The sequence below is a fragment of the Gracilinanus agilis genome, chromosome 3 (genome assembly GCF_016433145.1).
Source record: "Gracilinanus agilis isolate LMUSP501 chromosome 3, AgileGrace, whole genome shotgun sequence".
In the NCBI taxonomy this organism is placed as follows: Eukaryota; Metazoa; Chordata; class Mammalia; order Didelphimorphia; family Didelphidae; genus Gracilinanus; species Gracilinanus agilis.
The window spans coordinates 576,296,928-576,320,292 of NC_058132.1; positions in this window are offsets into that span (position 1 = coordinate 576,296,928).

Below are 23,365 nucleotides of genomic sequence, written 5' to 3' on the forward strand. Positions count from 1 at the left end.
CACCAGAATTATATAAACATAATTATAAAACCCTTTTCACACAAATAAAATTATATCTAAACAAATGGAAAAACTAATTGCTCATGGGTAGGCCAAGCTAATATATTTAAAATGATAATCCTACCTAAATTAATTTACTTATTCAGTGTCACACCTATCAAACTACCAAAAACAATTTTATAGAACTAGGAAAAGTAATAACAAAATTCATCTGGAAGAACAAAAGATTATGAATATCAAGGGAACTAATAAAAAAATTGATGGATGATGGGCTAGGGGTACCAGATCTTAAACTGTACTATAAAACAGTGATCATCAAAACAATCTGATACTGACTAATAGTTAGAAGGTAGAGCAATGGAATAGACATGGGGTACATGACCTCAGCAATCTAGGGTTTGATAATCCCAAACTTCCCAGGTTTGGGGATGACCTGTAATGGGAGAATTTGGGAAAGGTGTTAGGTTAAAGGGGATTTTGAAGGGATGTTGTCAGGTACTTGCTAGTGTTAGGGTCCGTTTTGGGGTGAGCCCAAGGAGACAAGACAGACGATGCAAAATACACAGAGAGTAGAGCTTTATTAAGCTACACACGTACATACGCGGGAGAAGAGACCAAAAGGAGTGGTCTCCCCCCCCAAGTAAATTTGCAACACCCTTTATATAGTTCATAGCAAGATTTAGAGCAAAGGTGGTTATCATTCTAAGGGCATGGTCTATAGGCTCGTGCAGGGGCCCGTTGGGTGCGTTGTATACAGGGTTTTATCTAGGATGCACACTTCAGCTTGCGAGGGGTCTTATCTAACATACACACACAGCCTGTAGGTTTGGGCAAGGGTCAGTTTGGCCATCCACACTAGGTAGATAATATGAGTTGCAGGTAGGATGTAATGTTGAGATTCAGGATATAATATGAGGCTGAAGTCAGAGAGTATAACACTGAAGGTAACAAAGATCTTCAGGGAGAGGAGGAATTAATCTAAACAGGCAAAGAGCAGCAGGGCTTATAGACTAGGACTTAGACTAAAGACAAACTCAGGGAAATAGACTGAATTGAAATTAACTACAGGCTTTAGTTAATTTCACAGGAAAGGAATATTTTTGAAGTTACACCTTCCTTCAAGATGGATACCCCGGCTTCTCTTCAAGCCCAGAGTATGTTGGTTCTATTCCTCTTCTTCCCTTTTCTTACTAATTAACTGACAAAGTAACTAACAGGTCTGTTTAAACACAAAAGGGGTTTATTGTCTTCTCAGGTTAAATTGTCAGGAAAAGGGGATTAAAGGAAGCCCTAACAGTTGTTTAAAGAAACCTCAGGTGGAGGAAGTGAAGCAGAGATGGGGTTTGAGCAAGGTCCTGCCCTGACTCAACTCTCAAGGTGATCTTGAAATCAAAAGGGAATGTGATGATGACTACCTAACCTCTCTATATAAAGTACTGCCAGAGTATAACTAAACCCTCACAGATTTGAAACTACTCTCTGATTCACTCTCCTTATTCACTCCTCACAGACATTAGGTAAGGGAAGGAAGGTAGGAAAATGAGGTAGGGTATGGAGATTCAAAGGGTTTATCTAAATTAACAAATCTCAAATAAATACTCCAAAGCTAGGCTAAATTTTCAATCTTTAGAAAGGAGAAGAAGCAGCTCGGCTGGCCCTGGCTCTCTCCATGAGGTCCTAGGTCCAACTGAAATTTTCTTCCAAGATTCTAAACTCCTAATTGACATTAGAACTCATCCAAAGCCTGTAAAAACTGCTATGACCCCCCTCTCTCTGTACTACAGAACTCACTATTTGACAAAAAATGCTTGAACAATTGGAAAACAGTATGACAGAAAATACGTTTAGATCAATATCTCACACCCTAAACCAAGATGAGTTCAAAATGAGTGCATTACTTAAACATAAAGAATGATATTATAAACAAAGTAGGTTAAAATACTTTACCAGTCAGATCTATGGAGAAGGGGAAAATATAAGATCAAACAAGAAATTGAGAGCATTAAAATACATAAAGTGAATAATTTTCATATTAAATTTAAAATGTTTTGTAGAAACAAATCAATGCAACTGATATTGGAAGGGAAGCAACAAACTGGGGAAAATAATAACACATTTCTCTGATAAAGGTCTCACTTCTCAAATTTAAAAATAACTAAATTAATTTCTAAGAAACCAAGCCATTCCCCAATTGACAAATGGGTGAGATATGAATTGGCAGTTTTCAGAGGAAGAGATTAAAGCTATCAGTAATCATATGATAAAATGTCCTAAATCCATCTGATTAGAGAAATGTAAATCAAATCAAAATAACTCTGAGGTACCACTTTACACCTAACAGACTGGCCAATATGACAGTAAAGGAAAATAATAAATGTTGGAGGGGATGTGGCAAAATTGGGAACTATTGCATTGCTGGTGGAGTTGTAATTGATCCAACCATTCTGGGAGGCAATTTGGGATTATGCCCAAAGGGCTTTAAAAGAATGCATACCTTTTGATCAGGTAAAACCACAACTAGGTCTGTATCCCAAAGAGATTTAAAAAAATGAGGATGGATCTGTTTGTTCAAAAATATTTGTAGCTGCACTTTTTATGGTGGCAAAAAATTTGGAAACTGAAGAGATGTCCCTCAATTGGTGAACAGATGAACAAATTATGCATGATGGTGCTTGGATACTATTGTCCTATAAGAAATGATAAACGAGATGACTTCAGAAAGAACTAGAAAGATCTACATGAACTTATGTGGAGTGAAATATGCAGAACTAGGAGAACATTATACACTATAACAGAAACATTGTGGGACTATCAAATGTAATTTGATAACAAATTCTGCTAACAAAAGTAATGCCATGATCCAGTACAATTCTGGGAGACTTATGAAAAGGAATGCTATCCACATTTAGAGAAAATATTGTTGGAGCAGAAATGCAAGAGAAAACATGACTTATCATTTGTTTATTTATTTATGTGTTTATTTGATTTAGGGTTTTGGTCTTAGAAGATTATTCTCTTACAAAATGAATAATATGAAAATGGATTTTGAGTGATGATACATGGATAACCCAGTGGAATTGCTCATCAGCTCTGGGAGAGAGCAGGGAAGAGGGGAGGGAGACAAGATGAGCCATGTAACCTTGGAAAACTTATGTGTAAATTTGTCACTGGAATAAAATAAAGGGAAAAAAAGATCACAAAAATGTATCCATTTTAATCTGGAAAATAAGTTAATGAATTAAAAAAATACACTTAGATGCTTTATTTTATCTTCTTATGTAGTTTTAAGCCTGTTCTACCTTGTAGTAGGATACATGTGTACCAGAATTTCTACTGAGTTGTTGAGGACAGGTTTTTGACATTCCTTTTGACTGGATATTTTTTCAGAAGGTAAGGTTTTAGTTGTCTAAGTCACTAAAAGGGGCCTATCCACAAGGAAACCTCATTCTCTGAATTAGTAAATATGATACTTTCCTGAAAATCACCCTACCCTATTGACCAAAGTTTCTATATAAAGATGAGCCAGGAATGTCTCCCAGACACAATGTTTTGTAATATTTTTGTTAAATGTTAGATGGTTTCTGTGTGTCTCATTTCATTTCAATCTATGACCTGAGCCAATAGAGATTCCTAAGAGAGATCTGGCTTACTATGTCTCATATGATAATATTAAAAAATGTTAAGATAGATTCATGAATCTAAGTTTTATATATAATGAGAACCTTATGTTTTGGAGATTATATATGCATAAACATATATGTGTATGTATGTATACACATAAAATATGGGAGTATATAGTTTTGTATTCAACTACATGTATGTATATTTATACATGTATGTATATATAGACACATGTATTTATGTACATATTTAAGTGATATCTATCTATATCAATATTAATAAATATTTAGATAGATCCTCGTTCATCTCTTATGAAAGCTCAGTAAAAAGCAAGGGGAGCAGAAAGATTATTGCTTGTGTATCAAGTTCTTTCACCTTATGAATTTGTTGTACAGTTGTTTCAGTCATGTCCAATCCTTTGTGAACCCATTTGGAGTTTTCTGGGTGAAGATAATATTTCTGTATCTTTGCTAAGAAAAGTTCAAATAAGGTCAGGAAGTGTAGGCAGGACTGAAATTAGTTATCAAAAGCAACAAAATCACATTTACTTTAAGATATTAATATAGTTTAATCAAATGAAATGTTCAAGTTATGAGCAATACCATAAACTCAAACTCATTTAAAAATTAAACTTGTGGACCTGTGAACTATATATCTTGTGGGAGAACTTCTTATTTCAAAAGAGGAAATAGGTAAAGATAGATTTTTGTTATTATTTCTTATTGGAATGCATTTTTCATGGCAGACATGAAAAGGTGATGAATACAATGTTTAATCTCCCCAACTCATCAAAAGAAGAAAAGATATCAAATTTCTCAGTTTTCAATAAAGCTGCATTATTTTTCTCTAGTTCTTGCTTAATTCAGTAACTGGTCTGATAATTTTCCTCACTATTGAGGGAGCTCAATATATAAACCTAAATGGTATCACAAAAGAAAACACAGAAATTTTTGTTTGATATGTTTTCTTCTTTTTTAAAAGCCAGAAGTCCCACGGGTAACATAGCTAAAGTCAATGTTTAACTTACTGTAACTCTAATGACAGAATGAAAAACTACAGTCCACTTTTAACTGCAAATTTTAAAAATGCATCAAAGCTCCAAAGGGAAAAATAAGCTGAGAATTATAAGTTCTATTAGAGAGTGTCCCACTTGGAGAACTTCCTTTATGGCCATGATTAGGTAATCTTATTACTCATCTGAAACTCTAGATGGCTTTATAGTTGCCAGTGAGTCACCATTAAAAGAAGAGGCCAGTTAAACTTTAATATTACTCTTAAACAACAACAAACTTATTTCCCCCATTTAAGTCTGACCTTCAACTATATTATGTTTTTAACAACAAAAAAATTCATTGGATAATGTGTAAAATATTTTAAGTATTATATGATAGATCTTAGTAATAAAAGCTAAATCCTCAAGCTTCATAATTCTAAGGAAAATGCTGATATTTATATACAGATATAATACATATATGCATTATATGCATTCATGTTTCATTGAATAAACATATTAAGAGATAGAGGGAAAGAGATAGAGATAGAAAATTATCTTTATCTTTACTTTCAATGAAGAAATGGCATTTTAGTCACTTTAGTGAAGAATTTAATTTTCCCAATGTAGAACAACAATTATTCTAAAACACTATTGAAGAGTTCTTTATTACATTGAAGTGTCCAGTGACTTGCTCTAGGTGACACAGCCAGTATATTTAAGAGTAAGAATTTGAATTTAGGTCCTCCTGACTCCAAGGTCAGCTATTGATCCATTATTACACAGTTATCTGATTTCTAAATACATATTCATAACTAAATAAAATTTTGATATTTTGGTTGTTGTTCTTCATACTTGAAGAAGACAAAATTGACATTACTTATTGTGTCTTTAAACTCATGTAAAAATTGGATTAAAGGAGATAAAATTGCAAAATTTCATCAACCTCAACCTGTCATCAAGAGTCACTGAAGCTTAGCAGCAAGACAAAAGGAAAGACAACTGGTAGGGCTCAGAATGCAGTGGTTTATTAAGCATTAATCAAGCTCTTAAGTACTCCACAGTGCCTCCTTCAGCCTCTTTCATGGATTTTTGGGGAAAAAATGTTCTCAGTTATCCCTTCAGCCAGGAGAAGTCTTCACATTCCTTGGAGGAGAAAATCCACACCTAACTCACAGATGGGCTTCAGATTTGTTGCTTTCCCTCAACCTGGTTTTGGCTTTCCTGCTGAGACAGTACAGGGGTGTGGCCACTGAAATTGCTACAGCTTTTTGAAGCAACAGATGAGAGTTGGGTGCAGATGGGCACCAAAGGGGGAAAGCAGTTCTAAAAAGGACGTGGCAAGCTCTCACACCAGAGGTACTAGCCTTCCCTGTAACACCCCATACACCCTTCTTTGTATGTAATACAGGGGTAACTAACACTTGATTTACTTAATCTGTTACTTCAATAGGCACTAAGGGCTGCTGATCTCACTATCTAAGAGTCTTAAAAGAATCTTTAAAAAACTGAACAGATGAATATGACTAAAAGTTTCTATATTGGGGGTGATACAAACTACATGTAATAGTTTTACAAAACAACTCAATGTCGTAATAGTGGTAGATTGTCAAAAAAATTATACAAATTCTCTGACATATTACAAATTCCAGTTTTTATCGAGATGTACAGTCTTAGCATTTTTTTTCATTTTTAATCCATGTTATGAATACAGTGAATTATATTTTTTTTCATTTTATTCCTTTTCCCTTATTTTAGCTTACCAAAAAAGATAGTTAAAAACCTGGGAATGCTCAGTAAACATATTACTTTGGTAGTTTAGTTCAAGAAATACTTATTACCTGGAGTATAATACTTGTCTTTCTGCTTACTTATCTATCTATAGATTAATCTATTAATCTATTCATGAAAATCATTAATTCATAAGAAATGACAAACTGGAAAATCATAAAAACGTGGAAAAACGTATATGAAGTGATGCAAAGTAAAGTGAGCAGAACCAAAAAAATATTATACATAATAACAGCAATAATGTATTATGATGACCTGGGAATGACAACTATTATCAGCAATGCAAAGATCCATGACAACTCCAAGAAACTCAGGATGAAAAAAGTATCCATTGCTATAGAAGCAATTATGATGGCATCTGAATGCAGATTGAAACATACTGTTGTTCACTTGAGCTCCTCCACAAGTTTTTTTTTCTTGTTTAAGCATTATGCCTTCACAACATAATGCATATGGAAATATGCATAGCACGAGAGCATATATGTTATCTATATTTAATTGATTTTTCAAGTAGGGGCTAGGAGAAGGAAGAAGAGAAAGAACATGAGCAGCAAAACATCAGAAAATTATTATTAAAAATTGTATTGACATATAAAGATATTTAATTTCTTTCCAAGTGCAAAGTATTAAGATAGGACTAGTTACAGAAAAAGAAAAACTGAATTAATCATTGCACTCAAGTAGCTTATATTTTATTAGAGGCTCATATGACTATTATAAAGTATATAAATAAATGTAGGATAGATAGAGCTATGAAAATTTTTATTATATGCATTAAAATATGAAGGAATATTATGAGTGAAAAAGTAAAATTTACTGGGGCATAAGGAACAACTTATTTTGGAGAAAATTATACCTAAGCTGCTACTTGAGGTTAGGAATTCTAAAAGAAAGAAATAGGAGGAAAATCATTCCCATGACCTGTGGAATGATATTGGCAAAACCACTGAATTAGTAAATATATGGACTGATATAGAAACCAGTAAATATATGGAAGTAGTAGACCAATTTGATTATACTGTTTAGATATTATGAAATAAGGGAAGTGTGACAGATTATAAAGGTCATTAAATTCAAATTTAGCTGTTTATATTTTATCCTAGATGAAATAGGGAGCCATTGATAATACTTTATATAGGAAAATGACATGATCAGAGCTGTGATTTAGGGGGAAATAATCATCTCTATGAATAAGGAATGTAAGAAAAGTAGAATAAATCAAGGCATCTAGTAAGGAAACTTTTTAAAACTGTTCATTTGGAAGTTGAAAAGAACTTATATATTGTTAAAGGCTTTGTGAGAAGAAAGAATAGAATATGTTTGAAATATATCTAGAGATAATAGGGATTTCAAATTGAAAGGATTTTGCAATGTGATGGCTATAATATGTCATGGGAAGGGAAAAGTCAAGAATAAGTATAAGACTCTGAATCTGGTTGACCAGATTAATTGTACTTTTGTCAACAGAACAATATCAATTTTAGAAAATAATAATTTCTTGTATGGAGGAGGTCAAAGTCTTAAGAACACAAACTTTCCAAGAAGTTGTAAATGAATTAATATTCCGTACAATGAAGAATATGAATTTATGCATCATTCAGTTCATTTTAACTCAAGCATTTTTACTGCTATTGACACATATTTTCCTTCTATAGGAAATACTTTCACTTCATTTCTATTCATTTAATCACCTGAATAATATTTCTTTGCTAACATTCCACTTCTCACTAATCATGACTGCCTGCTGTTAACTGAATAAGATGCTTCTGTCAGTACATATTAATTTATATAGTTGTGTAAATCATATCAAAGTGTATGTCAGCATTAATAAAATAACTTTAATGCACTGGTTAAAGATACCTTTGAGTAGGAAATTTGTTTTTGCATTTCAATTTTTTCTCCAGTTTACATGTTGTAACAACTTTTAACAATCATTTTTATGACATTTTGTGATCCATGGTCTCTCCCTCTCTTATATCCCCCTTCTGAAAACAATGGGTAATATGATATAGTTTGTATATGTTTTATCATACAATAAATATTTCTGTGTTCATCATGTTGTGAAAGAAGATACATATTGCTTACACCAGAGAAAAATTCCTAAATAAAATATAGTGAAATATGGCATACTTCAATCTGATTTTAGACTCCATCTTCTGTACTGGTGGATGACCTTTTTTTCCTTTTAAGGTCCTTTCAGTTGTCCTGGATCCTAGTATTGTTGATAATCAGTAATTTATAGTTGATCATCATATATGATCATTGTTATTGTGCACAACATTTTCCTGGTTTTGCTTTCCTCATGTTACATCATTCTATATAAGACTGTCCAGGTTATTTTGGCAATCATTTTGTCTGTCATTTCTTATGACACAGTAGTATTTAATTACAATAACATACCACAACTTGCTCAGCCACTCTTCAATCCAAAGCCTCATTTTCTCTTTAGGTGCTGGTTCTAGACCAACCCAAGGAAGCATAGAACTGTTTTCATTTTAATGTGTTTCCTTGAATTCTAAATAATATTTTTCACCTCTTGAAATTGTACTAGAATGTCAATCACATTAATGCCACAAGAGGGCAAATGGAATTGTTATTTGCTGGAGGAAAACTTCAATATGTACTTGAGACCAAATCGAACATAGCACACCTCTTCCTACAGTCCATCACCTATTATAGCTGCTCTATTTTTCCCCTAGAAACTTTCTTTGACCTTGCTCTGTTGTATTTTTCTCCTTTTGGTTGAAGGCATAACAGTTGAAAAGCATTGGAGGTCTAGCAAAGCTATATATTTCACAATATGCTTAGATTTTTTTCCAATGCCTTGCATCTGTCTTCTATCTCCAACTCTCAGGGGGTATGGATGGGAGACAAAAAAAAATAACTTGTTAATATGATTCAATAGGACAAATGTCAGTCCAGCATACCCACTGAGCTTGGTGTTAGAGGCTGTCATCCAAATTTGTGTCCAGCTGGCCAAACACATAACATATTCTTTTAAAGTGCAAAGAATTTTAATCTTACTTCAAAATATAGCTGTTTATTAATTTCTCAGAAACATTTGGTTTTGATTATTTATTTAAAAGAATCAGGAAGTTTCAGGAAGTTTTAAATTCAATAAATGTGCCTAGAGCTATATTGGCTATGAGGATGTTAAAGGTATATTTTTTCCTGCCTCAAGTGAATGCTCAGGCACTTCTCTAGATGGGGTCTTGGCTTATTGTCTATATGTTCCCTACTGATAACATGCTTTGAAGAAATGCCATATACTCAACTATTCTCTGATCTTCTGCTGTAGTCATCTTAGACCCAACTGAACATTCTTGGAGGAGTACTCACCCTTATAGAAATTTACTCTTCCTGATATTGTATAAGGGAAGAGGTAGCTACAACTGAAAAAGTCTCACAAAATTCCTAAGAATTCTTAGCACAGGAAGATGGTTGTTTGGGTCTCAACACCACACTTAATCTTTCACTAAGCCCCACATTTCAGGCAGCTAGGATTGCCTTGCAGTAAGAATTCCCATGGCTAAGGTTCCTGATGAAGAGCATATTCAATTATTTGAAAGCTACTCAAACTGTCAAAGATGAAAGCAGGATTGAACATTGGCAAAGACTTCCAATAAACTAGAGGGGAAAAGTAATCACTGCTAACATGTTAATTCTAGACTTTGATTAGAAATAAGTTACTATTTTTCCACTTTTCTGGAAATCAAAAATAATCAAACCTATGGAATTGAATGTAAATTTTTGAGTCCAAATTTGTTTAGTGTTCCAAATAGTGTATAAATGCCACTCTACAAAAGAGTATTTTCTATTTCTCCAGACAGATAATGACACAATTGCATGTGTAAATTCAATTAAATATATGATGTACATTAACATTTGCTATAACCTGTATTATTCATTTGTATGAGTCTCATAATATTATCAGTGACCAAGACTGACCAGATTTTTCTTCCAAATAGAAAAAAAAGCATTAAAAATTATAGTTGTGTACCAGATATGATGACTGATGGTAAATCCTTGCTACGAGAGAGGCTAAGGGTGTTGTTTTGCTTGAGCTCAGGAATTCTGAACTACTATAAGTCTAAAGTCATTCCACTGTGTATAGTTCTGGCTACCAGGATATGTACAAATAACAAAATAGCACAGATCAGAAGAGGAGCAATAGGTCAAATTTCTTTTGTCATTCAGTAGTGATATCGAGCCACTGAATGTCCACACTTCTAATCTGGGAGACATAGAGAGACAAGTTTCAAAACAAAATTAAAACAAACAAACATCAAACAAGAAAAAAATCTATTTTGATCTCAACAAAGAAATGAGAGAAGACACCCAGTTCTCATCCTTTGCAGAAATAGAGGACTACTACAGATGAAAAAGATTGTGTATAGTGACAAAATTGATGCATTGTTTATTTTTGCTGAACTATGGATTTCTTTGTTTTTTGTTCTTTGTTAAAAGAGATTGTTTTCTACAAGAAAGAGTCGGAAAGAACATATTTCAAAATAAAAGCTTAAAAGTAAAAGTAATCAACAAAATTTTTAATTAAAAGTTAAGTTTTTGTTTACTGGACTACTGATAAGAAGTCCTAGGCTCTGCCATTATCCAACTGTAATACTGTATAACTAAAATTCATTTCTCTCTGTCTCTGTCTCCTCATTCATCAAAGAAGAGTTTAGGTCTAGAAAATCTCTTAATATCTCTAGCTCTAAAATACTAGGATATTTTTGTTTTATTTTGCCAGTGAAACACTCACCCTGTAAAAATGGAAGAATCTATTTCTAAAATTCTGAAAATAGAATACTCTTCATTAGTAAACATATACTCTTGTCACAGATATGAAATATAACTGAAATATCTCATGTAGAATGTTACGTAAACTAAGTTGACTTGTATCTCTGGATACAAGAAAGATCATAAACAAACAAGATATAACTGTGTTTTCAATGTGGCTGTTGAGGTAATAGATGAAGTCTGCTTTCTATGAATATTAGAATTCTTGTGATTCCCATGCTTATAATAAATGACCTCAGAAGCTGAATTAATTCATTATCAAACGTTTAACTAAAGGGAAAACAGAGACTGTCAGTCCAGTTTAAACATACACTTCATTTATCTTGCTTACTGCTCAGTTTGTAAGCAGACTTGACATGTAAAAAATAGCACCAGCAGTAAGCCCTTAGTTCTGAAATGCCTACCATTCCCCATGAGTGCTTTTATAACTGAAGCTTGCTTTGTAGTGAAGTTGTAATGACAGCTGTCATCAAAAGACTTTCACAAAGAATACAGTGACCTTTAGATGCCAGTGTAACAAGTGCTGTTATAGTCTTCAGGGTCTTATTCAGGGATTTCACACTTTGACATAACTGCATCTAATTAACTCTTTCTTGTACCAGACTAAATTTTAGCTTTATTCCCAAACCATTTTTTGGAACACTGATAAGAAGGGAGATAAAGTAAAATGCCGTTATATTTCACTGTCTGGAAGTTACATTCATGTCAGACCAATAGCTATTATTATCACATTGAAACTTTTGAAATAAGTGTTGACTACTTATTATATGAGAATATCACAGCCAAATTTTTTGAAAGAGGAAGCTTTCTAAAGGGAAAGAGGTAGGGGACCCTTAAATCTCAACATTGTTTATTAATGATTAATGTAGTAGAAGGAAAGGATAAAGATTATCTTGCCTCCTCTGATAATTACTGTGTGCCTACATTACTTATTTTAATGGAATAAATAGATTATGCAAGGAAGAGAGAAATAGTCCCTATTGATAGTCTGTGAGTCAATCTTTCTTGATTTGACATTACAAATGACACGTTTGGAGATCTCATTAATGAGATGCAACAAGATGATTGACTTTAATTCTAAGATAATCAGAGCATACAATTTACATCTGGGACAATAGAGATAAACTCATCCATTTCATAGATGAAGTAACTATGAGCCAGAGGAATTACATTCATAAAATTAATGATTATTAGAGGCAAGTTTCAAACTCATGCATTTTGACTCTGTCGGGTTAAATACACTTTATTCATATTTTACAAAATAATGTCATATATTTTATTACCATAACCATTAACACAGGGCCAATATGACTCTGAACTCACAAATTCTTGACTGTATCCAATTTTTGGACTCTGACCAATGAGGTTTGATTTCTTTTTTTAGACCATTGCTCACCTCCTGAAGTTATTTCAAGAATTCTCCCAATATACTCAAAGTAAAGCTCATTTTTTCCAGATGTAGCTAAAATGTGTCCTTGTGTCCTTTAAAAGCAAAACAAGATACTAACTGATATAGGTGTAGGATAACCTTAATGTCATTGCACAGAAATGCAGATATAAATGACTCATAAAAAACTTTAAAATTGCATAAAATATGAAGCATTACAATAGTTCATCAGATTTTCCTTTGCTCCTCAACAGCAAAAAAAAAATTAAAAATATGGAATGATCTTTCAAGTGCTTTGAACATCCTGAGATTATGATGAATTATTTCTCCTCTATAGAATCATACATAGGACCTACAAGACTTATAATGCCACATTGTCATTAAGACTCCTCCCTAAAATAGATATAGCAGTAGATCTCATGTTCTCTTTTTTGTCAGAAGTATTCTCTATGAGTTCCTAATTGGTATCGTTCTCTGAGTAGGATACTGCAGAGGAACTTTATGGATTTTCTTATCTTTTCTCCAAGGAGTATCATCCATCAGAAAATTGCCTATTCTGTCTGTAAGGGCTGAACATCGAATGCTTCAATTTTTGAATTAAGACTTTGAAAACATTCTTTCAGGGCTAGTGACCATTCTAGTTCCTGTTTTTGTCATGTACTGCTATAGAACACTTACTATTACACTAGTTGCCACCCTCTGTTAATCCGGAAAAACTCATATTCAGTGTATCTCCAATCTAGATCTGTACAATCACATCTTCCATTATGATGTACTCCTAAATACATAATTCCCTTAAACATTCCTAGTTTTTTCACCTTTATCATCCAGATTACATTTAATAATTATTTTCAAGGGAAAAGAAAAAGAAGTGCTAAAAAAAAGAACTTCACAAATTGCATTGATTGATCAAGGTGAGTAGAGGCAAATTCTCTATAATCAAGATTCAGGAGGCAATAGAACTGCCTGAATCTCAATCAATAGTTTCACTATGTATGTTCCATTCCCAGAGGGAGTAGCTCTTTGAAATCCTCCACAAAAAATGATCATATCTTGAATTTTTATCAAATAGATTTGGACTCATCACTGTTAGTCAGAGTTCAATTTACTAGCTGCTCTCCTTGAATAACAGCTTATAATTTTAACAATGTTTCACATGCAATCTTTTTAAAAGTCTCTATAGTTCTATAATTTGATAAATTATTACTTTTGGTGAAGAAAAATAATAAATCATTGAAGTAAATAAGTTCCCCAAGGTAACACAGCAGGTTAATGTTATTGCTATGATGCAAGTCTCCAGACATTTAAGATTCATGGATTTAGAGTCGAAACAGATCTTTGCTAGAGATCATTGAATCCAACCTTCATACTTTTCAGTTAAGAAAACCAAGAGTTGGAATGATTAATTGACTTCTTAATAGTGACAAAATTGTAACAGAGGTTAGATTGGAGCTGTGACAGTTGAAATCTGATAAAAATAAGGAAACAAAGATTTGAGCTTCCATATATATAGATTTATTAAGTGATGTATCCCAAGTACATAATAAATTAGGACCAGGCCTCCTCAGATTGGTAATGAACCCTTATTACAAATGAAGTCTTTTTTATGCATAAGAGGAAAACAATTAGCAGGATAGAAAGTAGCACACAAAATTATGGTAATCTTATTTCTAATTGGAGCAAAGATTAAGGTCTTTACATGTTGGAAGGGAGAAAACAAACAGGTATAATTCTCTGGAATCAGAAAAAAAGAGGTTTCCCACTCCCTTCACCCAACTGTCTGTAGTCATTTGAAAGAGCAAAGAAACAGTAACTGTTTGAACAGTACAGGGCTAGTTTTCAGATAAGACATGGAGTTTTTGAGAGGTAAAGTTATAAGGTAATCTTGAATCTGGTTGGGTTTCTTGACAACATAAACTAGGTCCTTTATTACGGATCACTAAGAAACAGATAGAGGTACTCTAACTCCCCAGCCAAGAAGATCTAGGTTCAAATAACACAAGAAAGTTTTCTCATAATTCTTATAATCCAACTTTATTCCTAGATAAAAACTGGACTAGAGATTGAATAGCAAGGTAACTGAGCTTGATAAAGGATTGAATCACATGACAGAATCAATGTGGTTCATTCAATTTCCATCATTTGTAGAGAATTCTAGATAATTCTGCTAACATCTGCCAGCATTATTTTACTTAGCACAATTTAGTACAAATGTTTACCAGTTGAACTGTAGCCAATCTCAGACAATTGCTCATGCAATTTTCTATTGACTACATGACAATTCAGATAACCATCCCTCTAATTAGGACACAAAAAATATAAAATTATACTTCCATGAACTTTTACCACAAGTAGCAAAATTTCAATAATATAAGCTTAGGCTTCAATATTCTTCTTCACATTTCCCTAAAAGTAAAATTTGTTTTATCCTTTCTTCATCAATTTAACTAAACACATTTAGGGCTTTCGTAGATAGAGTGAATACATGATAACTAACTCATTAAAGCATTGAAGTTACTTCTTGAAACCACCCTAAATTTTTTATTCAACTCACTTTGCAGCAGGACTGATAAAATTATATGATCCTTCTTGGGGGAAAAAAAGCCTTGATGGATCCTATGGATAAGACCATTTTAAAATATCTATGCAATTTCCCCCTCCCACACACAACATTTCTTAAATTATCATCTGTTTTAATATATAACATGGCACACTAAGGATTTTATGAAATTGAAACATGTATTTTATTACATTCTTTTTATAGTAAAATACATATTCTAATATTATTCAGGTTTTTTTCAAAATATTTTTATAACAGCATGAGCTATTCAAAATTCTCTTCCATACAACTTTAAAATAAAATCTTAAGGCTTCCAGGTTAAGATGGTGGCAGAGTAAAAAGCAGCTGCTTAACCTCTCCTAAACCACACATATACAACTCCTCAAGAGGACAGAAAAACAAATCCAGATGAAAAAAGGGACACCACAACAGGGCACAGCATTGAAGGTACATGGGATTGGGGCATTTCCATGGTATAAGGGGGTGAAATAGCTTTCATTAAAACTCGAGCTGAGCAACCCCCTCACCCCTCACACCACCTACATGGCCAAAGCCAGGGCACAAGAGTTAGAGCAAGTTTGGGGCATCCATTAAGTCTTTGGCAGCTACCTGGGATGACCAGGGCCTGCTCCTGAGAGCAGCAAGACTTAAAACCCCAAGAGGCTAAAGAATGCACAGACTTTGAACACAGACCTTGAGCGCAGGCTCTTACCTAAGTGTAGATGTGGATCCTTAGCGCAGGCACAGACCTTGGGTGGGGACCCCATGCAGAAAGGTGCATGAATGTGTAACCAGCACCCTGAGACTGTTAAAGGAGCTTTGGGAAGAGGAACAAGCAAGGGGACCACCAGAAGACTTGATCCTGAGAACTAGACCTGAGAAATCAGGAGCCTAAAGAGCTCAGACAGACTCTGGGCATGAGGATAAAGCTGAGAGGGCGCTGGGCTAACAATGGCAAGCCAGACACAAGAACCCCAGAAGAGAAAGACCAAGAAGAATTCTTTAACACTTGACAACTTTTACACAGAAAAAATTCAGAAAGCAGAGAAAACAGCAGAAGATATCAAACAAATAATCATATCCAAACCTTCCCAAAAAATGAAAACTGGTCACAAGCTCTTGAATATTTTAAATCTGAGATTATGAGTAAAATGACAATATTGTAAAGACAACTTTAAAATACTTCAGAGTTTTGATCAATTCAGTGATCAATGATGATTACAAAGAGCAAATGACAAACCACATTATTCACTTACTTAGAGAAATGATGGACTCAAAATAGAGAACTAGGCATTAATTTTAGATAGGTTTGATGTTTTACTTAAATGTATGTGTACATATATATGTATTTTCTAAAGGATTTTATTTCTCTTCATTTAGTGTAGGATTGGGAGGATGAGAAAATAAAATGTTTTAGAAGGGAATTTATTCTAATCATTTTAGTGCCAGATGACTAATACTATTAGAGTTTACTAGCTTGGTGATAGCAGAAATATAGCAGAGGGAGAAAAAGAAATTGAAGGTATCAAAATAATGAGGAGACTAAGCTATTACTCTTTGCAGATGATATGATGGTCTACTTAAAAAATTCTAGAGAATCAACTAAGAAGCTTATAGAAATAATCAACAACTTTAGCAAAGTTGAAGGATACAAAATAAATGCACATAAATCATCAGCATTTCTATAGATTTCCAATGCAACACAGCAGGAAGAGGTAGAAAGAGAAACACCATTTAAAATAACTTAGGAATCCATCTACCAAAACAAACAGAGGGATTATATGAAAACAACTACAAAACACTTTCCAAACAATTAAAACAAGATCCAGACAATTGGAATAACATTGAATGCTCATGGGTAGGACAAGCTAACATAATAAAAATGAACATTCTACCCAAATTAATTAATTTATTTAGTGCCATAACTATCAAACTACGAAAAACTTTTTTGCTGAATTAGCAAAAACTATAACAAAGTTAATTAGAAAGAACAAAAGATCAAGAATATCTAGGAAAATAAGAAAAAAATGTGACATAAGGTGTCCTAGCAGTACCAGATATTAAACTATACTATAAAGCAGTGGTCATCAAAACAATATGGTACTGGCCAAGAGAAAGAAGGGAAGATCAGTGGAATAGACTTGGGGTAAGTGATGTCAGCAATAAAGTGTATGATAAACCAAAATAGCCTAACTTTTGGGACAAAAATCCACTATTTGACAAAAACTGCTAGGAAAATTGGAAAACAATATGGGAGATATTAGGTTTAGATCAACGTCTCACACCTTACACCAAGATAAATTCAGAGTGGGTAAATGACTTGAATATAAAGAAGGAAACTATAAATAAAGTGAACACAGAATAGTATACTTGTCAGATCTCTGGGAAAGGAAAGATTTTTAAAACCAAGTGGAAACACAGAAGAGAAACAATTGCTTGAACACATTGGTTGATGCGGAGATGATTTGGAATGTACACTCTAAATGACCACCATATTTCAATTATCAATAATATGGAAATAAGTCTTGATCGATGACACATGAAGAAACCACTGGAAATGTGTGTCAGCTACAGGAGGTTGGGGTTTGTGGGGTGGGAGGGAGAGTAAAAAGAATATGAATTATGTAACCATGGGAAAATATTCTAAAAGAAAAAATTAAAAAATTAAAAAGTGTCTTGCAGAAACAATTTATTCCATTTTGCCAGGCAATGAGAAGAAAAGTCAAAGAAAGAATAGTTTTATAGTTTTCCTACTCTGAAATCATTTGTTTTTCTTCTAATTAGGCAGTTCAATTTAACTTCATCTTCTGTTTTTAAAAATGAGATTTGCTATTCAAATAAAAGTTAGAAAGTTCATTTTTCATGATTCGATTAAATAGAGACTACTTCTATGGATGCACTGACATTAGCATTCAGGTACACCCTCATTTTTGTACTGTAACATGTGGATTCAAATTAGAGCTGCATGTTAGACAGCAGCTTGCATAAACCCAGGCTTGTTAAGGCAATGTTAATGAGCCCCCATTGTATTGGGTATCTTCACCATTTAGATCTTTCAAGTTTGTTCAGATAAAGGTTGGGAATGATCTGAACTGATTAAATCTGAAAGAAGGCCAGAAAAACTCTACAAAACCAGAGAATTGGAGAGTATTAGAGAACAGATTAGTAAAGAGATGTGGAAATATTTTGCTTCGAGTTAAAGACATAATAGTGAGTCACTAATTTCTCCCTTTAATGAGAAGATAATGTTCTTCTTGTCATACTTAGAAAATGTTGCCAAATACATTTTTCTGAGACCTGGGCTTTTTCACCAAAAAAAGTAAAAGATTATTGCTCTTTATGAAAAACAAAACAATCATAGTTTACACTTATAGTTTCAAAGCATTTTACATATATTATTTCATTTAATCTTCAAAACAACCTGGAAAGATAGGCAAGATAGTTAATACAATTTGGGTTAAAAAATTGAAAACTAGCAGCATTAAAAGATTTCTCCAAGACAAAAAAAAATACAAAATGTAATTAAATTTAATGGAAGTCTTCTGTTAAATGAATTGTTCATTCTGTGATTACAATCCTGCTCAGAAAACACTTTGTAAGGTGTCATGAGTTGAAACTGGCATATTTAGCTTCCTTATCTGATTTTTCTTCTTCAATGTATTCTACCCAATATAATTGGGCATACTGCAGGTTAAGAAAATAAATTTGAGAGGAAAAAACATTTCTTTTTAATCTCTGATGTTTCTAGTACACTGTGAAACTGGAAAAACATTATTGGAGAAGTTTATATTTCCATTCAAGTAACCATGTAATGTGATGAGAAGGTGCTAAAATTAGTCATGATCTCTGTTTTCATAACTTTTATATTTTCCTAGAAGAGAAACCTAAAAAGATGCATATATTGCAAATAAATGAACATATAATATATAGGAGAATTGCTAGTGAAATACTCAAGAAGGGCCTTGGAAAAATTTTTGAGAAGGCACCCTAGACATGGTGGTCATTGATGAAAATTTACCTCAGTTTAGCCTTGTTTGGCTTTTTTCCAAAAGAATTACTATGGTAGAGTCTTCTTAGTTTGTATTAGTCTGATCAGCCAGATTGGACATACTATACATTAATTAAAACTAATTGATGTCATTTTCTTCATTTTGAGTTGGAAGAAAAACAATTAATCATAGTAAAGATATCCCAGTTTCTAATATCAAGAGAGAAGATTCTAAGAAGATGTAATAATTATGAAAAAGGCAAGCAAAACAGCCACATGAGTTCTACCATGACTCCTATATTTCTTCATCAGAAAAAAAATTTTCAAATTCATCTTTAATTCAACATTGATTAAATTCCTGATACATGTAAAACACTTTGCTACATGCTACAGAGAAAACTGAAACAAAAATGAAAATGTCTTTCTTCAAGGAGCATGGATCCTTTTGGAGTCTTGCATGAAGTATACAGTTTTATATATGAATATATATACACTCACTTATACTCACACAAATAAATATATACATAAATACATATATAAAATTAGGCAAAACTATTTCAACTTGAATAGAGCACTAATAACTAGACAAATAAGGGAAAACATATACACAGAATTTTAGAAGGAAGTCAGGAATTTTATGAGATAGAGGTGAGGAAGAAATGTAATCCACATATGCTGAATTGTTTTTGCAAGTCAAATAGATAGTCAAGGAATTTCATGTGCAATGTTTAACTGGCATTTGAATGAGTAATATATAAAGAAAAATAATATATTATAATACTTGAAAGTTAATTAGGATTTAGAACCTGTTAAATTTTAAACAATAGACTGAGATTTTGTGTTTTATCCTAGAGGCAGTAAGAAATAACTAAATATCTTTGAGTAGGATAATAGTGTGATCAGATCAGTCTTAGTAATATCAGCTTGGTAGTTTGTAAAAGGTGGTGTAAAAAGGAGAGAGATTGGAAGCAAGAAGATTTAGGAGAACATTTCATTAGTGTAGACAAAATATGTTCAACCAAAGTGGAATGCACATGATTAGAGGTGCACATAGATAACCTGGAATGTTGTGCAAGTATTATTAACAAGACATAGTAACTAACTAGAAGGCAGAGAAGAGTGGAAAGGGATAATGATGATACAATCATTTGAATATGAGTGTATATATAGTTGTTGATGCTCTCAATGGACTAAGGAAATTTGATGGAAGAACTAATTTCATGAAAATATAATTAGTTCTATTTTATACATAATGATTTTGATTACTCTACAGAGAATAAAGAAATGTTCAGTAGGCATTTGTTAATGTAGAATATGAGTTCAACAGATAAATTGTCTACATCTACATTTTGGAATCATTTGTATGCAAATAATAAATACATAAAAAATTTTTGGAATTAATAAGGTATTAGCAAAATGGGAGAAGAAAATATACAGGAGAGGGCCTTGGATTATAGTAGGACATTATTGGTAGAAGGATAATTATGTAGTTATGATGTTATTATGGAATCATATGATAATAAGAGAATAAGGAGAAAGTATTGGAGATACAGAAAGGCACTGTGGAAAGTGTGAGATTTGGAATCAGTGTATTTAAGTTCAAATGCAATGACTCTATGTGTCTTGAGACAAGTTTCCTTATCTTTCTGAGTCCCAATCTCTTCATCCACAAAATTTAGCATTTGGAAGATATCTCCTCAGTGGAAACTATAGTTCTAAATTGTAAAGTGCAGTTTTACAAATTACTATTGGGTTGATGAACCAAGATGAGAGAAATGATTCTGGGATTACAGGAGGGTCAAACTGACAGTCAGATATACAGAATCCTCTTGCTGATCACTGTCAATGATTTGGTGTACATATTTTATAAGGAAAATAAAATAGTCTAAGGGATTAGGTAAGCCTTTTGGAGGGACAATGGTTAGTAATTATTAAAAAGATAGAGACAATGGGTTCAGATTACCTCAGTGGTTCTAAACAGAGTTTTCTATAGGTGGTAATTCAATGTGTCAGTGTGTAACTACCTGGCTAAGTTTCTCATAGAATTTCTGCACCAGTGATTTCTTGTAAGAATATACAGTATTTGTGAGGGAGACAAGTTTGTTTTCCTCATGCTAAGAAGCAGGATACTTGTTCGTTAACTCCTATACTATGTTAACTCCTATACTATTTTACTGGAGCCTACTCTCACTACTTGAGGCTACATTAAATCTCTTTAAATTTGGAAGATAATGGAATCTGAGGAGATGGAAAATGTTTATATGTCTAGATGAGGATAGAGAGTTTTTCTTTTCCCAAGCACAAATCAATCTTTTCCATTTAACTTATAATACTATATTTAGATTTTCAGTATGCTCATTTATAGCCATAATAAAGTTATTTGAATGCAACCTACTTACTTTCTGCCTCATCTCATATTTATCATAATACTTAAAGACTTCAATGTGTAATATTGAGCTAAGGGATAACTTGGGTATTAGTCATTTAACAAACTAAACCCCTTCTATGGGCCAGTGACTATTACAAGTTCTTGGCAAACAAAGAAAAAATTAAAACAAGAACAATAATTAAAACTAATAAAGATTATATTCTAATGAGAGATAGTAACATTTGGATGAATTGATACTACAAAATTCATTGAAAATTTATGGAATATTACTTTAAAAGGGAAGAAATTTTTCACAGCTAAGAAAAACGGCCTCCTCTAACAGATAGCACTTAATTTGAATCTTAAAGAAAATAGGCTGGATTTCTAATAGAGAGAGTTTAGGAGAGAGAGTATTACAGGCATGGAAAACAGTCAGTGCAAAGGTACAAAGATTAGAGTAAGGGCATATCATAAGCAACATTAATCAGACCAGTCTGACTATAGATTTGTGTACATGGAGAGTGTGGAAGGAAAAATGTGTTAAAATGGTCTTCTAGTTGGAAGAAGCTGAGTTGTAAATAATTTTAAATGCCTTTAAAATTTTTTCAGGGCAGCTAGGTGGCTCAGTGGATAAAGAATCAGGCTTGGAAATTGTAGGTCCTGGGTTCAAATTTGACTAGCTATGTGACCCTGGTCAAATAATTTAATCTTGATTACCTGGACTCACTGATATTTTGCCTTGGAATTGCTACTAAATCCATGACAGAAGGTAAAGGTTTTGAGGCAGGGGAGGAGTGGGATCTTATATTTCATTAAATAATAGGTAAAAGGAGCCACTAGAGCAGTGATGGCAAACCTTTTAGAGACTGCCTTCCATGCCTTCCTCAGACTGTGTGCCATGTCCCCCACCTTACCACACATAGGGTAGAGAGAAAGTGAGGGGAGAAAAGGAAGGGAGTAGCCTAGGTGCTCCTCTCAGGGTAGAAATTAAGCACTTCCATTGGGCTGCTGGTCAGAGGGGTGGGGAGGCATGATGGAGAGGGGAAGGGGAGCAGCTCTGCCCAAGGCCCTCTGCCTTTCTAGTAACTAACTCTGGCAATGACAGCTCATGTGCCCAGAGAGGTCTCTGCTTACCATCTTTGGAATGTGTGCTATAGGTTTGTCATCATATCACTAGAAATTATTATGAGGAGGTGACATGGTCAGACTTTAGAAAAATCAATTTGGTAACTGGGTAGAGTATAGATTTATAAATTAAAGCAACTTAAATCTTTCTAAAGAAGTACAAACTTATAGGCTGGAGCCTTCCCATCTACATTTATTTCATATTACTCTCTTCAATTCACAATATGGGCTAACTGATATTCCAATTCTTTCTTCTGCTGTTGTTCAAAAATGTTTCCCCATGCCTGGCATACAATTCCTCCTGTTGTTTGCTTATTATAAATCTTCATGTTCCGTCAAGACTTGGCTTACCTTAGTAGTCAGCACATTTAGAAAACCTTTCTTAATTTCCCTAGTATAGTGTTCTGCTTCCCTACTCAAATCACCCTGTGAAATTTCCTTTCCTGAACACAAATCATAACCCACTTAAGTAATGCAATGTATACTGGTTTGGGGTGATATTAGAAGAAAATGTTTCCACATCACCAGCACCTTCATCATGTGGAGGTGATCATTGCTCATAGACACTATCAGTGGAACATAAGGTCTAGTGGTTTCTTACAAGAATAAAAAAAAGGCTTTATGTATTTTCTTGGACATACAAGTGTGCTAAACAAGGAACCACTTACTTGTGATTCTCATTGCTGGTATTCTGGATGCTTCCTGAGTAGTTCTTAAACAATACAATCCATAAA